General features: G+C 33.9%; 1 non-coding gene across 1 annotated transcript; it reads left to right on the top strand.

Annotated features, from left to right (window-relative positions):
* Window positions 1-20,545: 20,545 nt before the first annotated feature.
* LOC136231468 (small nucleolar RNA R71) lies at window positions 20,546-20,652 on the top strand. Its single transcript, XR_010689849.1, has one exon. It is a non-coding gene; the product is annotated as a small nucleolar RNA R71 (small nucleolar RNA).
* Window positions 20,653-24,007: the final 3,355 nt, after the last annotated feature.

Here is a 24,007-nt window from a genome sequence, read left to right as displayed (position 1 = left end):
AAGCTGTCACCTTGGATCAGATCCCAGCAAGCCTTGCCAATGGGAGCTTTATTAAAAAGCCGAAATTTTTTCACCCCCAACCCAACTTCTTCAATGCTCCAGGGAACCGTTATCAGCTTTCTCCTGTCAATACTACCAGTCCATAGGAAGTTTCTCACACATCTATTAAGTTTATTCAGAAGACTTACAGGCCATCTGTAGAGGATAAATGAACGTACCAGTTACCCACTAATTGCCGATTTAATAAGCGTAAGGCGACTAGCAAAAGAAAGTGCACTTCGTTTCCATTTACTGAACTGGGAAAGGAATTTATCAGTCAGGCTACTTAAATAGCGAGTCCGCGGAGCTCCCTTAAACAACGGGATCCCCAAGTAGATAAATGATAGCTGCACCCTACGGATCCCAAGACAATTCACAAGCCGATTAGCCCAGGTGGTAGTAACCCTTCTACCAAAGTTAGCTTAGTGGTAAGATATGTATAGTAGTGTTAGATAATCCAATTTTGAATCATCCTTTATGTCTTTTTTTTTTTTTTTTGAAATTAAATATAAGTTTTTTTAATTAAATATAAGTGAAAAATCAGCCGCAATCAATCAATTGAACCGTCCGGTCCGGTTTTACTCAATATTTGTTTTTATCTCCTTTGGAGTTACTTCATGTTCTGAATTTCATTTCTTACAACCAAGACTTAAAGTTCATGGTTACTGAATTCTAGGCAGTGTTCCGCCTATTTTGTTAGTTTCAGTTAATGGGCCTCCATTTAAGTTGGGTTAAAGTGCAAAAATACCCCTAATGTTTTGGGTCAGGAGCAATTTTACCCTTAACGTCTAAAATGGTGCAATTTTACCCCCAACGTTGGAAGCCAAGAGCAATTTTACCCCTAACGTTAATAAATTGGGTCAATTTGAGAAATAATTCATCAAACTGTCTTCTCGGTCATGAATCTTGTCATCTACATTTCATACGTGTGTCATTTTATCAGTAACAAATCATAAACATACTTGGGATGATGTGAAAAAAAATAAAAAAATAAAAAATATACTGTCTTTTTGTACGAATTAGACAAAATAAATTCAAAAAATTCACCAAATTTATAAATATTAATCTCAAATTCTATTATTAAATTATAAAAACCATGAAATCCTTTTTTCAGAACGAATTGTTATGCAATTGGTGCTGAATAAGGAACAAAAATATCTGTGTTTTATAATAGTGTCTGAAATTGACCCAATTTGTTAACGTTAGGGGTAAAATTGCTCTTGACTTCCAACGTTAGGGGCAAAATTGCACCATTTTAGACGTTAGGGGTAAAATTACTCCTGATCCAAAACGTTAGGGGTATTTTTGCACCTTAACCCTTAAAAGTTTAATGTTATTGGCTTATTGCTTCATTCTCATCTCAAAAGTTCATCAAATTTTCACCAATTAAAGGATAATTCTTTTATTAAAAATGATAAAGGATAACATCCTGATACTATAAATTTTTTTTTTATTAATGTTAGATATCAAACTGAAATTACACTTTAGTTATGGATCATTTTGGTTCAATGAAGTGGTTCTAATTGATTTGACCAAATAGACATAGTAAATGAATAAATAAATAATAGGGTAATTAATTTATTAGTCCCTATATTTTGACAAAATATACTGTTTAGTCCTTCTATTTTCAAAAACACACGGTAAGGTCCCTAACATTTTTCTCGATGAACTGTTTAGTCCCTAACATTTTTCTCGGTGAACTGGTTAGTCCCTAACAGGAGTTGAGAATATGGAGGAAATTAAACTCACCATTGAGAGTAAAAGGATTTCCCATTCAATTCGAACAGGAAGAGTAAGCGAGAGAGATTTGAGTCGATTTCTACCTTCAATTCAAACAGGAAGAGTGAGCATGAGTGATTCAATTATGGGTTAGGGATTCAATCCTTTCTCCATTTTTTTTGTGAGCGCGAGTTGTGAGAGAAAGATATAGAGGTGTGAATTGCTTTTGACTGATAAATAGTAAAGGGTAATTTAGTCATTTTCGAATTCATAAACGTTAAAAAATCTAACAAACAGATAAAAGGACTAAACAGTTCACCGAGAAAAATGTTAGGGACCTTACCGTGTGTTTTTGAAAACACAGGTACTAAACAGTGTGTTTTGCCAAAATATAGGGACTAATAAATTAATTATCCTAAATAATATAAATTGTAAATAAATAAAAATTAATTCAAATAAAGATAAAATACTCTTAGCCTATCAATTATGGGGATGAAGTGCAAAATGGAAATAATAAACTCATATGACATAAAATTCAGTGAACTTACATATATAAATAATGTAAGAAAACACAATCAAAAGCCAACTAATCTGTGCAAATTGTACGGTAAAATGTCAAAATAAAAAGAGTAAAATTATCTTGCTGCAATTATAGATTTTGTTAGGATCAATTACATGAATAAGTACAAAATTACAACTAAATCATATCATCAAATTTAATTCTTAATATGTCATTATTTTTCTATATATTATGATTTTACACCATAATTTAAAAATTTTAGATTCTAATTCATAAATTATAAACCCTAGAAAATATATTCTAGACTTCTAATTTATAAATTCTAATCCTTAAAATATATTAAAAATACTTATTTTTATTAGTTTGACATAGTCCAAAATTATGACTTGACATAGTTGTAAATAGTTTATAAAAGATGAATTTTTATGTAATTTTCCCATTTTGTTACTTAGACTCAAAATTGCTTCTAGAAATATTAAAGATAAAATTTTGCCATTTTTTTACCTTAAATGTATATATACACTTTTCCAAAAAAAAAAAAAACGTGAAGGGTAAATTTTGTCCAACTAAATGTTTTTTTTTTCTGAAGCAAAGAACTTTATAAATTACTAAATAAAACTGAAATTGAATAGCATGAACAGTGTTTCAATTGAATTTTTATTCAATTACTTCCAATTTTACCCCTATAACTTATTTCCCCTTTTTAGCCTTCAAATCCCATTTCAATCCACTAATTCCCACTACTACCTTCCAGTATTTTGATGTTGAAGTTTCCAATTTTACCCTCCTATCACAATACTCATCTTGCCAATTTCTTTTATTTTGAATACCCACCTAATCTAAAACCACACCGTTTATCTTCCCTCCCTCCCTTCTATTTTCACCTGCTTCAAATTTTTTTTTTTATGACACCTGCTTCATTTTTTTAATTCTCTTTTATGCTTTTTCTCTTACTCTCAACTCTATATCTCTCCTAAATTTATTTAGCTTTTTCTATCAACTCAAATCAATGGAAAACATTTTTGCCTTTAGTATACAAATTTTTCAAATCGTTTCAAAGAAAAAAATAATGATAAAAATGATAGATTTTGAAATATAATTATAATGTTTTTTTTACATTAATTTCAATATATAAAATAAGATAATTTTAATCTCAATATATGTAAAATTGTGCAATTATAGGTCTTGATAATAGATCTTGATGCCTCAATGTTTGTAAAATAATATCAATTTAAATTTAATGTTGGTTACTCAGAGCTATAATTGCATCATTTCATAAATGTTAAGGCTAGCATGATTCTATTTTTTTAAATTGAAATTTCCATTAAAACTTTGAGTCTATTTTGATAGACTTATTTCATTATATTATACAATTATATTATACAAAAATTTGGCACAAAATGTTTATTAATCCAATTCATTCTCTCTACCAAGAAGAAACTATTTAAATTTTTTTTTTTGAGCAGATAAATTGTGAGATTTCCTTATAATTGATATTTTGAGGAAAAATATATATACCAGAATTTTGTGAGAAAATAATTTGATACATTTAACATATTTTAACTTTTCTAAAAAAACAAAATTTTAACTAAAATTACAATAAATTGCACTATTACAGAACTCAAGTTGCAAATTATTTAATTAATTTACTAACCAGATTAAAATTTATAATTCAATGTAATACAATTTAAATTAATTATTTCCCGAAGAGAAGCAAGGGTCACTTTCTAGTATCTTATAAAGCCAAATCTCTCACAAACAGAGGAGCTGAATCCGAGGACATAGAACTTGGCCACATAAATGAAGTCTTAGCTAACGTATCCACAACGTTATTAGCCTTTCTATTAATATGCACAATTGTAACCCCTAGACACATAGCTAATAACCGAATGCATGAACTTGATTATCCTCCCAAATACAGAAATATTAGATGTTTTACTAGAAATGCTATTTACCATCATTCGACTACTACCGAACAACTTCCTTGACAGTGGATCCATGTCAGAGCCTCCTTTATCGCCATTGCTTCAGCAACGTGGACCTCCCAACTTCCTTCCCAGTACCGAATTCAACCCACTGCCCACTTTTCGGCACTGCGAGCACAAAGCCGCATCAACATTCACTTTTTATACACCGATACGTGGGGCCTGCGAGCCACTGCCTTCTCTGTCTCGTGATGTCTGCTAGCAGGCCCCGATCAATTCACCACATTTGAGAAATGGTATCATTTGATCTTGTATTTCCTTATATGGAAAACAACTAATCAATCAAAATAATTGATATCCTTGTCTCCTCACATTCATCACAAGGCAGCTAAGCTCTACCTAGGCACTACTGAATTTATATCCCCACATCGCATCGCATCGCATGGGCACACACATCAACTCTACTTTTCAAGGTCCTTTCGTGCACTAAGCTGTCCTTCATTCTTATGCATTTTCACAAACTAAACTATGCTATATGCTTTCACAAAATGTGATTGCCCTGTTTGGTAAACAGGTTTTCAAAGTAAAATTAGAGATTTGAGTTATTTTTTTTTTTTTTTTTATCAAATCTTTAATAATGATGGTTTGTGGAGAGAGGTTTGAAAAAGCTTATTGGATCCAGAAGCTAATTCGCTTTTTACACCTAATTATTACCGTTTAACCCCAAATAAAGATTTTATGATTTCTTTATTTGCCATTTTACCCAAACAGCTATTAGTAATCGGTTGAAGTTTACCAAACAAATTTAAACAATCTCCTAGCTAAGATCTATTTGTCAAATAGGATCATTGTCTTGTTTGGTAAGGAGGTTTTTAGAGTAAAATTAGAGTTTTGAGCCACTTTAAAGGTTTTGACTAGTCAAATCTCTAATAATGGTTTTTTTTTTTTTTTGAAAAGAGGCTGGAAAGAGCTTATTGCATCAAAACAGTTAATTTTGAAAAAGCTGGTTCAGTTAGCTTACTAATCCATCTCTTTTCAACGATAATTTGTGAAATCGGTAGAGAACTTTCTGGTTTCAATGTAAATTGAAACCGGTAGGTTCTATACCGGTTTCGACCGCAGTTAGAGAAGACCCATAGACGGAAATAATTTAAACCAGGGTCTGTTTTGGAATTAAAATCCCAAAACAACACCAACTGGAGGGTAAAATCCAATGGAAATGGGGATTGCTATATCGGCTCATTCCCATTCCGTTACTATATAAATACACGCTAGGGTGACTCATCTGTTCCACTTCTTCGGGGAGAAAGCTCCTTAAACGGGTTTTACCAAATATCTAACCAACTGGAGAGCAGCTTGCACTTGAAGAGTACTAAATTAGCATAAAGGGCTATAAAAGCAACAATTTATAGCTCAGTATTCAATATAAATACCTAATTTATGCTCATCTAACTCAAAAGTAGCTATATTTGCTCAATTGAATTCTATAGAAATAATGAATAAGACTTGTTTATATTCTCATTGAATGAAAGAGTTCATATATATATATATATATATATATATATATAAAATTAGGGTAAAGTTCAAATAAAACCCCTGTGGTTTCACTAATTTTCAGATAAAGGACTGTGGTTTACTTTTTGTCAAAACGAGGACTGAGGTTTTCAACTTTAGCAAAATAAGGACTGTCGTTTACTTTTTTCGATTGATACTATTAAAATCACCATTAACAACTTCAAAAATAACATATTTTAAGAACTACTAATATTCTAAGCAACTTTAATTCTTCAACTTTTTTATTTCGAGATTATTTAGATGATGTTTGGTAAAGAGAGAAAAGTTCCAAAAAAGATGATTTTCTAAAATCGAAAATGTAGTTCCATAAAAAATATGACATTGAACAACTTTAATTCTTGAAAATTTTCATTTTCAGTTCGTTAAAGATAGTTTTAATAGCATTATTAAAAGTGTGAAACCTCAGTCCTCGTTTTGACAAAAAGTAAAGCACAGTCTTTATCTGAAAATTAGTGAAACCACATAGGTTTTATTTCAACTTTCCCCGTAAAATTATACTAACAAGTAATGCTAACTAACTACCTCTTGACAACAAGACAATAGCATCATACACGCTGTATTCCTTCAAATTATATTTGCTCAATATTTATTTATTTGTTATTAATTTTTTTAGAAAAATAAATAAAAGAAATGACTCTCATGTTTTCAAAAACCTTTCTTCAAGACAAAAAGTTTTCAAAAAGCTTGTGATATTAGAATTAAAAATCATGTCAAATATATAATATGATTTTGTAAAAGTAGTTTGCGGTGGACATATTAGTTCAGTTATTTATTTATTTATAATTTAAGAGAAATTATACTTTCAGAATGTTGAGGTAGAAACGGATACTAAAGAGACAATGGATGACATTACAATAAAGGTCTATGTTATTATCGAGTTCGAAGTTATTATAAAAAAAAATCGAGATTTGTTACTTATCTATCTTGATTAGGGCTGTAAATGAATAGAGCCGCTCATGAGCGGTTCGGTGATCGGCTCGATAAAAGCTCGGTTCGACTCAGCTTGATTTGTAAACGAGCTGCTCATGAGCGGTTCGGTGATCGGCTCGATAAAAGCTCGGTTCGACTTGTAAACGAGCCGCTCGTGAACACGATTTATTGGCTCGGTTTACGAGCCTAGTTTGAGCAGGCCAAAGCTCGGCTCGAAAGCTCGCGAGCAGGCTCGATTAGAACATTTATGAACAAATTTTAGTTTTGTAGAAAACTACATAGTTTTGTGTTAGTTCACAAATATCTAAACTTAATATTATTTCATTTGCTATTAGATGAGTTCGTTCACAAACATAATAAATAAGTAATAGACGAACTATTTGTAAACATCTTGTTTATTTATTCACGAACTTTGCTTGTGAGCTTGTTTATGTACACAATTAAAGAGTTATTTGCAAGTAAACTTCATAAATATAATTAACAATTTACTCACAAACAATTCATGGTTAGATAATTTTCTTAATGAACCAAGTCCAAAAGATGATTTTGGGCTCGAAACAAGCTCGAAGCTCGGCTCAAGTTCGTTGAGCAAGCCAAAGCTCGGGTCGGGATCGGCTCGTTAATTTTATAGCAAGCTCGCCTCGGGCTCGAGCTCGTTAATTTTACAGCGAGCAGAGCTTGAACAGACCAAAGCTCGACTCGGCTCGGCTCGATTACAACCCTAATTGTTCTGTGGCTTTTGTCCCTAGTAGATTAACGAATGATGTGGCTCATTCAATGGCTTGTCATTTCCGTTCTAATACTAATTTCTTTAGTGATATTGTTGCTCCTAATTATTTAAATGATACTCTTGTACTGATAATGTTTCAATTTCTTAGTAATAGTCGGTTTTCTTAAAAAAAAAAAATAGCTCTGCTCTAAGGTAAAAAAGCCTTAAAAAGACAGAGAAACTTACGAGAAGGTTTACATATTGAATGCTCCCGAGCTCGAACAACGGGGTCATCAATAAATGATCTAATGAATAAATTGAATTAACTTCCACAATTTTTCTTTTTTACATGGTTTGTTCCAAATAAAGGTAAAGTCAGTGGCGGATCCAGGATTTAAGGGAGGGGGGTCAAAACTCTATGTAAATTTTTTTTAGACTAATGTTTGTAGCCAAGAGCAAAAATACCCTTAACGTTTTGGGTCAGGAGCAATTTTACCCCTAACATCTAAAATGGTGCAATTTTACACCTAATGTTTATGTTTGTAGCCAAGAGCAATTTTACCCCTAACATTGATAAATTGGATCAATTTCAGACACTATTATAACATACAACCATTTTTTTTCTTTATTTTCCACCAATTGCATATCAATTTGTTCTAAAAGGATATAATGTTTTTTTATAATTTAATAATAGGAGATTAATATTTATAAATTCGGTGAATTTTTTGAATTTTTTTTGTCTAATTCGTACAAATGACAGTATATTTTTAATGTTTTTTTTTTCACATCCCAACATATGTTTGTGATTTGTTACTGATAAAATAACGCATGTGTGAAGTGTAGATAACAAGATTAATGGCCGAGAAGACAGTTTGATGAATTATTTCTCAAATTGACCCAATTTATCAACGTTAGGGGTAAAACTGCTCTTGGCTTCTAACATTAGGGATAAAATTGCACCATTTTAGACGTTAGAGGTAAAATTGCTCCTAACCCAAAACGTTAGGGGTATTTTTGCACTTAACCCTTCTTTTGGAATATTTTTTTTTTCCACCTAAGAATATAAGATCTGGTAGTATATATATGATCTTATATTATATATGAGAAAATATAAACTGTTGCAATACGTACATAATAGCAACAATAGACATACAATATAAATGGGGACATGGACTTAACTTATATATATTAATTATTTGAATATGTTGGACCCAAAGGCTCAATGACATGTAAAATCACATTATCTATTCATGATTTTATGTCTTATTGAACCATCAACATTAGGATTTATAAATTTGACCCCATGCATGCTCTCTCAGTTGAAGATATAGTATCCAAGAAATTTTTGTGTAGCCGACCTCATAAAATTTTGGGATGTTAATGATTTAATGACTCCTCACATATTTTAAAATTTATAATTTATAGTTTGAGATTTAGAATTTATATTTAAGGATAAAATTTCTATTAGCTATGTATATATTTTATTAGATATTTCTGTATCTCACAAGATAAGATTAGTTGTTTGATTCTAGTCTAAATTTTAGGATTAGACTTCAAGTATAACTTCAACGGTAGTCTGTATATATACTTTACTTATATTAATAAATCATCAAGACTTCAACTCTATCAGAGACCTAACCCTAGTCCACCCTCCCTCTTCTCTCTATCTCGACCAAATCTCCTCCTTTCTCCCTCTCCCTCAAATTTTCGACTATCTTCTTCTCCCTCATGGCAGAAACCAACACCAATTCTAACCCCTCCACCTGCATCAACTCATCCATTCCTAACTATTTCTAATATCTCTACTTTCATTAAAATCACTTTTGACATTGACAAAGGTCACTATCCAACATGGGCTGCCCTGCTCAAACTCCATACCCGAGCATTCCAAATCCTCGACCACATAACCCCTCATGCTATAGAACCACCCGCCACCTCCTTGAAACAAACCCATCCCGACCTATGGGCTCGAATTGACGTTGTCGTCCTTCAATGGATTTATAGCACAATCTCAATTGACCTACTCCACACCATCATCGAAATTGACTACACGACTGCTAAAGCATGGAGTCGTCTCCAGGATATATTTTCTGATAATAAGCACTCTCATGCCCTTTTGCTTCAACAAGAATTTTCCAAAATTAAAATGGAGGATTTCTCTGATATTTTGTCCTACTGTTGTTGAGCGATTTCCACAAGTGCACGGTATACGCTTGTAGTAATAAAAGATATCGAACCCACAGGGAACGCTTTTTAACTAAAACTTTATTTAATTCGGTTTAATCACGTGTTTAGGTTTAATAAAAGAAATACGTTTAGTTGATGGAATAGGTTTTGGTAAATTAGGATTAGATAGAAAGATTATATCGAGTTTAGAGAACAATTCCGTTTGGAATTTTGATTACAAAACAGATACTTCCGTAATCGGAATGAAATAGATCTTATTTTCATAAAGCAAAGTAAACAACTTTAACTTTGTGAGATTATGGATATGTAACAATATAATAATTTACTCAATTAAATGGCTTCGAACCATAGAAATCCCTCTAGCGTAGAGATGATTCCTACCTTAATCAAACTAGTGTTTTACTTCTGATAAGCCGCGATCAGCGATCATGTCATCCATAAAAACTAAATTTGTTAAGTGTTCAACAAAGTTCTTATAAGAATAAGATGGAATAGAACGTTTTAATAAAAACACCAATATATCATTTTGAAAATCATTTTGTCAGAACAATATCAAAATAACAACAGTAAGAATATATTGAATAAATAAGTATATCATTAATTGAAATGTGAATTTTCACAAGTTAACAGAGAAGTAGAAACTTGGATAGCATTGTAACGAAGACTTTGAGATCCGGGTCGTCAATCTTTCTCTCAAACTTCATAGGCTCGTCAAACCATATGCGCTTCAGCCGTCAATTCTTCTCGCTGGATCTTTGGAATAGAGACTGGTCCCGTCCACTATCAGAATGAAAACTAAACTAATACTGTGTTTATAACTAATCTAAATACAATTCGTGTACAACACGATTGCTTACAGAAATGAAATCTAACTTTCTGATTCTTTTCTGAATCAGAAACTCAACATAACAACTTTCTTCTCTAATTTCTCTAACTTTTCCAACTTAACCAACCTTGATTTCTGAAATGGATCACTTATTTATAGTTGGTGAAGGGTTGTAAATGACGGGTCGTGTCTGCTGGTGAAGGGTTGCTTTTATCCGAACAAACAGACGCGTTTTTACGAATTAAACATGTGTTTAGTGTGCAGGAGGACTTGCTATCGCGACTGAGATTCTGAAAATCTCAGTCGCGACATGGGATATAGGGGCGAGCTTGAATATGTTGTTTTCCCCCGGTCTGGCCTCCGTAAGTCGCGACTGAGATTTTGAGAATCTCAGTCGCGACAGAGAGTTGTTCTCCCTGGCGTTCGACTGTTTTTCGTCCTCCTCGAGCGTTCTTCTGGCTGATATGCATTCTCGGTACGTTTTTAAGGTTTTTCCTCCATTTTTCCTCCATTTTAGCTCCGTTTAGGTCCGTTTTCGCTCCTATTTGGATTTTACCAAATATTTAGGTACCTTGCATCAAAGAAGTAAATAAAGACGTAAAAGTATTCCAAATGAACATAATTAGCATGATTTTAATGTAAATTTAACGTATTTATATATGATATTTTAGGTATATTTTGGGCTTAACAAACTCCCACACTTAAGCTTTTGCTAGTCCCGAGCAAAATTTCATTGAATTTATTCTTTAATCAATCTCTTTATAAATAGAATATATACCCATATATTCCTTTTTGAATTAGTTAAACCGAAAGATAAACTTTTCATGGTAAATTTATACGCAAGGTATCAAACTAGCTAGTATAAAAGAGATATATTACTCGTCTTGTATTTCAATTTTTATATTGAAGTATTCGGGACAGTGTAAGCACACATGTTTTTGAATCTTTCGTCTCAAGGCATTTCTAAGCACAAAATTTCCTTTCCCAAACCTAAACTACTACAAATATGGATTTAAGGACTTAGGTTTAATATATTTGCTTAGTTACGCCCAAGATAAGGGTGGTCTCGATCGTAACTTTATACGCATTTTATTTGCTTTCGTGTTCGTTTAAGAGGTACCGACCATGCCATGGGTGGACGCAATCGTTACTTAAAACTTTAAACACGTTTAATTTTGATTTAATTTTGAACGTTCCTTTCATACCTCGACCGTGATAAGGGTGGTCGCAATCGTGGCCAAAAGTAAACGATACTTAATTATCCTTCCCTTTCATACCTCGATTGTGATAAGGTTGGTCTCAATCGTGGCCAAAAGTTAAGAATACGACTACTTGATTTAATATGAAAATAAAATTGGGAAAGAAAAATAGCACATTCATCCTATATTGACTTGAAATTCAACATGTATTATGGCTAAAGTTTCCTTAAAAACTTCAATTGGTTTTTAATGTAAGACGAAAAATAATATCGAGCTAAAAAGCTAAAGTTATTAGTTCGATTTATGCCTATAAACCTAATTGAAAATTGAAAATAGATTTATATTTATCATGAATTCATGATATAAAATAGAGATTTGAAACTAAAGAAATTTTATTTATATACATTTACTCGAGACGTTTTTGATAAAATCGTATCGGAGATTTGTAAAAAAAAAAATATTTGTAAAAATATAGCCCGTATAGAAATATTTATTTCTATCAATAATGATAACCTTAAAATATGCTTAACATTATTTTGAAAGTTAAAGTGTTTGAAAACATATGAAATATTTTCTTTAACAAAAATTTATCCTTTATGAAAAATTGCTATTATTTGTGAAAAAGTGTTGCAAGTGAAAAAGTTTTGCAATTGTTTTTGAAAAATTGTTGCATATTATACTTTACTTAAAATTGAATAACAACATGCATTTAAAAATAAATAGCATTCATTCTCATTCGTTGCATTCATTCGTATTTAAACATGGATATGAAATACCTCCTCCCACACTTAATTTGGACCATGTCCTCATTGGTGCAAAAAGCGATAAAACACGAAAAATAGTACGAAATAAACCATACGAATTAGAAATGAAAAATAGAATACCATAACATTCAAACATTAATAATAAAGATAATTGTACCAAACATAAGTAAAAATATTGTACCAAACCGAATAAAACATAATAATAATAACGAAAATGAGTTAAAGAGAGAAACGATAAAACCTATCAAGGTGATGGTGGTGGAGAAGGCGTAGTCTCAACTCCTTGGCGTCGGAAGAAAGAGAGCATCCGGCGACGAGAAGACTTGTGCTCACGACTCAACGTAATGATCCTTGAACTCATTTCGGCATTATTGGCAACGACTTCATCTAACCGCAAATTCATGTGACGGTTATGCTCGTTCATTTGTGTCAAAACACGTTGCCATCCAACTTGTTCTTCTTCATTTGGTTCCATATTTGCTTGCTCGGTGGCATTAACATCAACATTCTCCTCTTCTTCTTCTTCTTCATCAAATTCCTCTTCATCCTCCTCATTAGCATCTTGGGCACCTAAACCTTGAGAACCCGAGGCTTCACTACTCATCGTAGCAAAAACACGTCTCGTGCGATCCGCATAAGAGATAAAGGCAGGGGGTCCCATTTTCTTCAATAAATTGGCCCTTTGAAGTGCCATGAGATCCAATGATGGTAAACCAACATGAGGCATATTTTGATAATCCACTAATTCACCTCGAGCGCCCAAAACAATGCCTGTAATCAAATTACCCATAGGCACTTGCTTATTGCGGGACTTGGAAGCTCGAACTAAATTAGTAAATATCATCTCAATACTATCAATTGTCAAACCCTTAAAAATAGCATCAAACACAACCAAATCACGAACTTGCACTTTTGAACTTTCAACCCGACCAAATAAGGAGAATGATAAAAACTTGTGAAAGAAGAATACACAATCATCCTTAATTAGCTTACTAGATGTATTCTTTGGACTAAAAACATCTAAACCGGTTAAAGAATTCCAAACCGTGTGTGAATCAAAAGGCTTTGGCTTTGAATAAAAATTTCGAGTAGGAAAACCAAACCAACGGTTCATGGCCGCATAATTAACATCATAACGAACTCCATCACTCCGAAAAGAGATAACTCCTTTCTTCTTGTCATAGGTTAGAGTAACCAAAAACTCAATAATATGCGATTTAAGACTAGGAAAACGCATACTAGCAAATCGTTTCCAACCAAGAACGGTAAGAAATTCATCAATACGCTCGGTAAAAGAACGGTCTTTTGTCCAGGCATATTGTTTTGGTTTGTGAAATTAGGGTGAAAATAGATGAAAATAATATGAAAGGATGAAAGTTAGAATGAAAGATAATGGTGGTGAATTGGGGAAGAAGATGAATAGGGTAAAAATTTATGGGGAAGATGAGTGAATCTTGTTATTGGGAAGAGAAAAGATGATTGATTGGTGTAAAAATAGGTGATATATATAGGTGTAAGTAATAGGTATTGATTAGGATAGTTGAATAGGGTAGTAAATAGAGTAGGAATAGGAAAAGATGGTGAAAATTTCGCCCAATCCCGCACCTGTATGTCGCAGGTCGCGACTGAGATTTTCAAAATCTCAGTCGCGACAGCAAGTAGGGAAGGGGCGAATTTTTGCTGAAAAAAATTTTCCTCTGCTGTCTCAACTGAGAATTCGAAATCTCAACTGAGATTTTGAAAAATCTGGGTAAAAGTGGGACTGTTTTTGATGATTTTAACACTTCGAAACCAATTCCTCCGTGAAGTAAGTGACATTAATGTAAATATTAATCCCTGAAACTGAGATAAACAAAACTAAAACATTAAATTAAAGGAATCCCAAAGGTTGTTCCTTAAGAAAAAAGAAATAAACTAAAGAATTAATGCACTTTTATTTATCATTTGTAAACAATACCATAATATACATCTACATAGAAACATTATAAAAACATAAGTTACAATCAAGCACTCATATATATATTAAAAACAACAAACAGAAACACATAAAATATATATATCCCTAACTAAATGACAGATGACGTGCATTGGCCCTTTTAATCTTCGTTTGAACGAAGACTTGCCTCTCTAGTGCAGAAAGGAATGTTGGACCAGAACGGAAAACTCGTTTGACAAGTCCCTCGTTCTCCAAGAACTCGTAGTCTAAAATCGGGTATGGTTCTGTATCAGTCCAAGGAACAGAAATGGTTCCCTTGGCTCCTAAAATTATTCCACATATGATGTTGGCGAACCCAATCTTCCGTTTCTTCGAACGAGAAGCAGCAACTAACCCCTCCATCAAAATCTTTGAGGAGTTAACTGAGTTGTCTTGGAAAATGTCGCCCAACACATAAAGATCAGTATCTTTCACAATATTGCTACTGACTCGACCAAAAAGGCTGTGACAGGAATTTGTGCAGATACAACATGGAATTAGAATTAATGGATTTGTTGAAAGCAAGACGTGGATTGAATCACCAAAATCCTGTTAGCATCCTCCATATGTCTCTAAAAGTCATATCCCTTCCAGGATGGTGTTGAGTTGTGTCTCGGGGTGGAAATCCAAACCAATTGTGAAGTTCTGGATAGCCAAAAGTAAATACCTTCCCCTCACAACGAAAACTGAGACGAACACGTCTCTTGTTGACGAACCGAACTGTGGAGAAAAATTCCAGAACCCAATTTCCAATAATAGGAAATTTCATATGAACAAATTTTGACCAACTCAAATTAGTCAGATAGCGATCAATATCTTCGCTTATCCCGAGTTCCTCGTTCAGAAACTCGTCCAGATACATCATGCCAAAGAACTGAGCATATCTGAATTGCATAAAATGTTTCCCTTCGTCATGGTTATAAATGGGAAACCATGCTCCATATCTATCGGAGATATCAACTTTCTCTTTTCGAGAAGAATTTTGTTTTTGAATGTTCTTCAAAGACTTAGTCATGTTTGTGATAGAAAAGAAAAATGAAGTCTGTAGGATTTGAGAACTTGAGAAAGAAATTTAGAAAGATGAAGTAAAATGGAAGAAGTCTGATCCTACAGAAATATATAAGAACTATAAGTGAAAGGTTATGTCTGTTAGAAAGAAATAGGTGTCAAAGTGATACCTCTTCGATTTAACTGACAGAAAATTTTGAAGAAAGAAGACTGTAATCACTTACAGTTATTTCAAATGTAAAAAGACAGAAAATTTCTCAACTGAGATTTTCGGAATCTCAACTGAGATTTCCAAATCCGGGAACATAGAAAATCTCAACTGAGATTTCTGCATATATAATTTCTAAATAACACTTAACACTTAATGAAAATTTCAAAACATGACTAAATTAAAATTTTAATGTGAACAAAACTCATTTGTACTTAATGATAAATATATAAAAATAAAAATTAAAGTAAATAAATTAAAAAAAACAATAAATTAAAAAGAAAAAGAATGAAAATAAGAAAAGCTATAAATTAAAAACATAAAAATCAAAGAAATTAATTTTTATAAAATTTATCCACGGATTCAATTGCTTGAATAGGAGCTCCGTCGAAATAAATTTTGCAACGATTACGATTGACCTTAAATCGGTCGCCATTAGACTTTTCTAGCTCCAATGTTCCGTAATCAAATGTTTGAACAACAAAAAATGGTCCAGCCCATCTAGATTTTAGCTTACCTGGAAATAATTTTAATCTAGAATTAAAAAGTAAAACCTTATCTCCAACATTAAAGTTTTTAATTTTTATTTTGGCATCATGCCACTTTTTAATTTTCTCCTTATAAATGCTCGCATTTTCGTAGGACAAATAGCGTAATTCATCCAACTCGTTTAAGTCAAACAAACACTTTTTCCCTGCGCTCTGCAAATCATAATTAAGGGTTTTTATAGCCCAATATGCTTTATGTTCTAATTCAACCGGAAAATGACAAGCTTTACCATAGACTAATCTATAAGGTGTCATCCCGATAGGTGTTTTAAATGCAGTACGGTATGCCCATAGTGCATCGTCAAGTTTATGTGCCCAGTCTCTTCTAGAAGACGAAACTGTTTTCTCAAGTATCCATTTGAGTTCTCTATTTGAAATTTCTTCTTGACCATTCGTTTGAGGATGGTACGGTGTAGAGATACGATGGTGTACTCTATATTTTTTCATAAGTAACTCAAAAGCTCTATTTACGAAATGAGTACCACCGTCGCTTACCATAACTCTAGGAACTCCAAATCGACAGAATATTGAATTTAAAACTTAACAACTACTTTAGAATCATTTGTCGGGGTTGCAATTGCTTCAACCCACTTTGAAACATAATCTACGGCTACTAATATGTAATTTTTGCCAAAAGAAGGAGGAAAAGGACCCATGAAATCAATTCCCCATACGTCGAAGATTTCAACTTCCAATATGTTCGTAAGAGGCATCTCATCTTTCCTTCCTATATTCCCCGTTCTTTGACATTTATCACAGCGGAGAATAAATGGACGGACATCTTTAAACAGAGTAGGCCAAAAGAATCCGCATTCAAGTATTCTAGCTGCTATTATGTCCTCCGTAAGCGCTAGCATGACATTCTATCATTATAGAGTCATATTCAAACTCACTAACACATCTCTAATATTCCATCGCCGCATGTTTTGAACAAGAATGGATCTTCCCAAAAATATTTCTTAACTTCTGAAAAGAATTTCTTCTTTTGCTGGTAAGTCAATCCATCTGGCACAACATGTGCAGCTAAGTAATTGGCTATATCCACATACCATGGAGTTATGACACTTTGTAATTGCATGAGATGTTCATCGGGGAAATCATCTCGAATACCTGATGTTTCACCGATGGGACCGTTTTCATCCTCAAGTCTTGATAGATGATCGGCGACCAGGTTTTCAACTCCCTTTTTGTCTTTAATCTCAATGTCAAATTCTTGCAATAGTAAAACCCATCTAATAAGACGTGGTTTTGCATCTTTCTTAGCAAATAAATATCGTAAAGCTGCATGATCAGTATAAATAATAACTTTAGATCCTAACAAATAAGATCGGAACTTATCGCATGCAAAAACTACTGCTAATATTTCTTTTTCAGTTGTGGTGTAATTTAGTTGTGCACCGGACAATGTGTGACTCGCATAATATATAACATGAAGTTTCTTATCCTTCCTTTGACCTAATACACATCCTACAGCTAAGTCACTCGCATCACACATAATTTCGAAAGGTAGATTCCAATCGGGTTTTGATATTATTGGTGTACTGACTAAAGCCGTTTTCAAAGTATTGAAAGCTTGTAAACAATCTTTATTAAAATCAAAAGTTGAATCCTTCATAAGCAAATTAGTAAGTGGTTTGGAGATTACAGAAAAGTTCTTTATAAACCGTCTGTAAAAACCTGCATGACATAAAAATGATCTTACTCCCTTAACAGTGGTTGGTGGGGGTAATTTTTCTATAACTGAAGTCTTTGCTCTGTCCACTTCTAAACCTTTTTCAGAAATTTTATGACCTAAAACAATTCCTTCATCTACCATGAAATGACATTTTTCCCAATTTAAAACTAAATTCGTTTCCTCACATCTAGACAATACTTTATCTAAGTTCTGTAAACATGCATTGAAAGAATCTCCATAAACTGAAAAATCATCCATGAAAACTTCCATTATGTCTTCAATGAAGTCATTAAATATTGCTGTCATACATCGTTGAAAAGTTGATGGTGCATTACATAGACCAAAAGGCATTCTCCTATATGCAAATATTCCGTAAGGACATGTGAAGGTTGTTTTGTCTTGGTCATCCGGGTAAATGTAAATTTGAAAGAATCCGGAATAACCGTCTAGAAAACAGTAAAATGCATGACCGGCTATCCTTTCGATCATTTGATCAATGAAAGGTAGAGGAAAATGATCTTTCCTGGCTGCTTTGTTTAGGTTCCTATAGTCTATACAAACCCTCCAACCGGTGGTGGTTCGTGTAGGTATAAGTTCACCTTCATCATTTCTTACAACAGTTATGCCTCCCTTTTTAGGTACACAATGGATTGGACTAACCCATTCACTATCCGAGATCGGATAAATGATTCCATTGTCTAAAAGTTTAGTAATCTCATTTTTGACTACTTCCTTCATGTTCAGATTTAAGCGTCTTTGCCTATCCGCTTTAGGTGGCTTGTCCTCTTCTAAGTGAATTCTATGCATTACTATACTAGGATTAATTCCTTTTAAGTCTGAAATTTGCCATCCCATACTTCTTATCCTATTTCTAACAACATCTTTCAATTTTTCTTCTTGATCGCTTGTTAATTTGTTAGAAATAATTATAGGTAGAGAATCGCCTTCGCCTAAGAAAGCGTACCTCAAATGACTGGGTAACTCTTTAAGTTCTAATTTAGGGGGTGTTACAATTGAAGGCGGAACTGGTCCATCTTCTCGAATCAAAGGCTCTGGGTCCTTATCGTCTAGTTCCTCGTCTATTATAGGTTCAATTATTTCTTCACTTTGAATTACATCATTGACACATTCCTCGACTAAATCAAGTTTCATACAAGCGAATTCCTCCATAGGGTATTTCATCGCTTTGTTCATGTTAAACTCGACCTTATCTTCTCCTATCCTTAAAACTACCTTCCCTTCCGACACATCTACTAGAGCGCGTCCCGTGTTCATAAACGGTCTGCCAAAAATTAAAGGGCAATTTACATCATATGCAAAGTCTAAGATAACAAAATCGGTAGGAAAAATAAATTTATCGACTTTGACTAAAACATCTTCAATTATACCATACGACCTTTTAGTGGTTTGATCCGCTAATTGCAAAACCATATTGGTACGTTTGATATCTTCTTCTAAACCTAACTTGTTAAAAATAGACAATGGCATTAAGTTTATACTTGCTCCTAAATCACAAAGACAACTTGGAAATTCAATATCTCCCAACTTACACGGAATAGTAAAACATCCGGGATCCTTGTTTAGTTGGCAAATTACTTGATACTATTGAACTACAGTCTTCAGTTAACGAAATGGATGAAATTCCTTCCCAACTGATTTTCTTTGAAATCAAATCTTTTAAAAACTTACCGTAGTTAGGAATTTGTGTGATTGCATCCATAAACGTCAAATTGATATGCAAATTTTTGAGTTTATCCAAAAACGTTAGAAGTTGTTTATCATAGTCCTTATTTCGGACTTTGTGTGGAAAAGGTGGTTTGGGTACAAAAGTTTTAGTACATGTGTCAAATGGTGAAATATTTGTGTTTAAGATATCTTCTTTGGACTTCGGTAAATCATTTCCTGATAATGTTGCATCTTTGGGCATTTCAGGCCCTTGATAATTTTTCCCTGAACGAAGAGTAATAGCCTTCACCTGCTCTTTCGGATTTTCTTCCGTATGGCTGGGAAGACTTCCCTCTTTTCGGGATGGAATTGATTTAGCAAGTTGACCAATTTGGATCTCCAAATTATGGATGCTAGATGAGTGGTTTTTAATAAGCTGATCGAATTTATTTTCGATCCGTTTAAAACCATCGTCGTGATTACTTATTTTTCCACTGATAGCATCTATAAACTTGTCGATTTTAGAAGATAAAGTGCTAATCGTATCTCTTGACTGATTTTGATAATTAGTGGTACGATTTTGATTAGCACTAATATTATTGTTACTGTTATCTTTCCAATTAAAGTTAGGATGATTCCTCCATCCAGAATTATAAGTATTAGAGTAAGGATTATTAGTTTGGTTTTGCCCTTGGACAAAATTTACCTGTTCGATCTCACTCATATTTTCGTAATCCACATCCGTTTGGATTGGATTACCATTGGTATCGCGTGGTGCCATAAATTTGTCAATTTTGTGCGATAAAGCAGAAAATTGGGCTTGTAGCATCACGACTGGATCAAGTTCAACTACACCTTTAAATGACGATGAGGTTGAGGATGATGGTTTTGCCACCGGCATATGTCCACGTTCCGCGGGCCACATACTGCTGTTGATTGCCATTTCCTCCAAAAGTTCTCTCGCTTGGGCTGATGTTTTCTTCATAAATAGCCCTCCCGACATAGCATCTAATGAACCCCTAGTTGTAGGATTCAGTCCATTGTAAAATGTTTGCATTAAAAGTTCAACGGGTAATTGGTGGTGTGGGCATAAACGTTGAAGTTCTTTAAAACGTTCCCAAGTTTCATAAAGGGTCTCATTATCATTTTGAGAAAAAGATGTTAACTCCTTTATGACTCTTGCGGTTTTTGCTAAAGGAAAATATTTAGATAAAAACGCTTGGGCTAATTGTTCCCAAGTGGCAAAAGTTGCGGCTGGTATAGAAGTTAACCATTCTTTGGCTCTATCCTTCAAAGTGAAAGGAAAGAGGTGAAGTTTGATTGCTTCTGCAGTCACATCTGGAATTTTAAATGTGTCACAAATTTCTAGGAAATTTGTTAAATGGGTGTTAGGATTTTCATTAGGTAACCCGTAAAATGTTACATTATTTTGCAACATATTAAGCAAAGCTGGCTTAATTTCAAATTGATTTGCGGTGATTCTAGGTCTAACGATACTATTGGTTACACCGGCCACACCTGGCCTAGCGTATTCCATAAGTGTTGGTGGGTCTGCCATTTTTTCTGGCTCGGTATGTGTTTTTACTGGGGGTCTTATTTTTGTTTTTCTTATTTTTCTTGTTCTTCCTAATGGTTTTCTCAATTTCTAGGTCTATAGGGTCTGGTGCAATGCCTGAATTTCGAGAACTGCGCATGAACCTGAAATCTTGCACGAACCGAAACTACCTACAAAATAGAATTTGATAAATAAATAAATTAGTATAGGAAAACTTTTAAATTATAAAAGTTAGAATAAATATGTTTAAACCTAGATTCGAAATAAAACACGAAAAATTTAAAATTTTGTCAAAAATTTTGGCGTTCCCCGGCAACGGCGCCAAAAACTTGTTGAGCGATTTCTGCAAGTGCACGGTATACGCTTGTAGTAATAAAAGATATCGAACCCACATGGAACGCTTTTTAACTAAAACTTTATTTAATTCGGTTTAATCACGTGTTTAGGTTTAATAAAAGAAATACGTTTAGTTGATGGAATAGGTTTTGGTAAATTAGGATTAGATAGAAAGATTATATCGAGTTTAGAGAACAATTCCGTTTGACATCCGGCATTCTGGGACCTCATCCAACAAACGATTGGGCTCATGTCACTGTGTCGCCTCCATCACCTGTTCCGACAGACATAGTCGAAGCTATGCACACCATGTCTCTCACACCACCGACAGAACAATGGCACATGGACACTGGAGCGACATCTCATATGACCGCTAATGGAGGTACGCTCACTTCTTATTTTAATACGAGCCACAATCAAAATATTATTATCGGTAATGGTCAATGTGTCCCTGTTCATGGTTATGGTAATGCCTATATACCTTCTAACCACCAACCTTTAAAACTCAATAATGTCTTGCATGCTCCTAAATTGATTAAAAACCTTATTTCTGTGCATAAATTTACAATTGATAATCACGTGTCTGTTGAATTTGATCCTTTTGGTTTCTCTGTGAAGGATTTACAGACGGGGAGACCTATCATGAGATGTAATAGCACAAGCGACCTATATCCTATCCAGTCAAATTCATCTACCTTTTCTAATTCTACTTTTACTGCTTTCTCTCCTGATATATGGCATGGTCGATTAGGACACCCAGGGGCTCCTGTTTTGCACGCCCTTCAAAATAAAAATTTGATTTCATGTAATAGGAATAAGACTTTTTCTTTTTGTTCATCTTGTGTTTATGAGAAACAAGTTAAATAACCTTTTCATGCTTCTAGTAATTATGCTTCAATGCCTTTTGATTTAATACACAATGATGTTTGGACGACTCCTATATTAAGCTCTAGTGGTCACCGTTATTATGTGTTGTTTCTTGACAATTACACCAATTTTTTATGGACTTTTCCCTTAGCTAGCAAATCTCAAGTTTATTCCGTTTTTCTATCATTCCGTTCCTTCGTTCGTACCCAATTTGAATGCGAAATTAAAACTTGTCAATGTGACAATGGTAGTGAATTTAATAATGCCTCATTTCGTGAATTTTGTCAAACTCACAGTATGCAATTCCTTTTTCCTGTCCTTACACATCTTCCCAAAATGGAAAATCTGAACGTACAATTCGTACCATCAATAATGTAATTCAAACTATACTCAACCATGCGTCAATTCCTTTTTCTTTTTGGCATCATGCTCTTAGTGTTGCTACATATTCCCTTAACATTTATCCTCACAAAATTCTAAGTTATCAATCTCCCACAAAAATTATTTACCAACGTGATCCGTGTTACTCTCAGTTACGAGTTTTTGGTTGTTTATGTTTCCCTCTCATCCCGTCTCCCTCTCGTCATAAATTACAGGCACGTTCCTCTCCCTATGTCTTCTTACACTACCCGTCCAACCATAGAGGTTACAAGTGCTACGACCCATCCACAAATAAAATTATCATCTCGCATCATGTCGTGTTTGACGAATCTCGATTTTCGTTTTCACAAACACCAGCCGCTTGCACCCTTGCCCCCTCTATCTCTGATCCCGGTTTATTTCCCACATCGGTACCTCCTTCCTCCCCTCCTACATGCACATCACCTGCACAAAATCCCTTACCAACACCGCCTACTCCACCCGCAAATGCCCAACCTACATCGCCCTATTGGTCCCATGTAATGTAATAGAATTAGTTCCAAGGGGGGGGGGGGGTTAGGAACTAATGTAACTTTTTCGCTTAATTGCTGACTTAATTTAATTCTTTAAACAACTTCACTTAGTTTAGGTCAGCAAGGCTGAGCACGATGCAAGACAGCTTTAGTCAGAGGCTGACTAGAACTGTTTTACTTGTGAGTTGGGAATTAACACTTAAGGCCAGCTTCCAACTCAGCACTCTGATTACTCAGCATCGGCTTATACAGATTATATACCGAGTAATTTAAACAAGCATCACATACATATATATATCAAGAGAAGGGTTAGAAATCACTCAGCAGTCTTATCCTGGTTCGGCCTCACCGCCTACGTCCAGTCCCCAAAATCCTTCCGGGCTTTTTAAATCCACTACTGAGATCTTTAAAGGTAGAGCACAAACCTTTTACAAGCAATTGAGTATGCAAGAGTACCGTCCTCTATTCGTCTACTCAACCCTACTGAGCGCTATAACCAGACACTCAGATTTTCTCTACCACCGAGTACTAAAACCGAGTACTCAGCACCACTCTCTCAATCTTTCCAATTGATACAATTTTGTTCTTTGTAGATGAAGAACACTTTAGATGAACACAAATTCAATCTAGACTTTTACACAGAGATAGGATTTGGGTGTAAGAAATTTGCTTTTCTGTTTGTATGTGCTTTGTATGTATGCTTTTCTTTTTGTACTTCGGCAAAGGATCCAAGAGATGAACTTGTCCTTTTATAGTGAAATCTGATGCTTCAATCATTTAAATTCGGATGTATCTGTTGGATTCAAATGGTCTTCTTGCGTCATTCATTGGTCAGCATACAGATTTACAGGCCAATTCTGTCGTCTGAAATTAGCAGGCGTCAG

This window comes from Euphorbia lathyris, chromosome 5, assembly GCF_963576675.1.
Source record: "Euphorbia lathyris chromosome 5, ddEupLath1.1, whole genome shotgun sequence".
NCBI classification, from domain to species: domain Eukaryota; kingdom Viridiplantae; phylum Streptophyta; class Magnoliopsida; order Malpighiales; family Euphorbiaceae; genus Euphorbia; species Euphorbia lathyris.
Note: the sequence above shows the minus strand (reverse complement) of the source record. Positions and strands in the feature narration are given on the sequence as shown.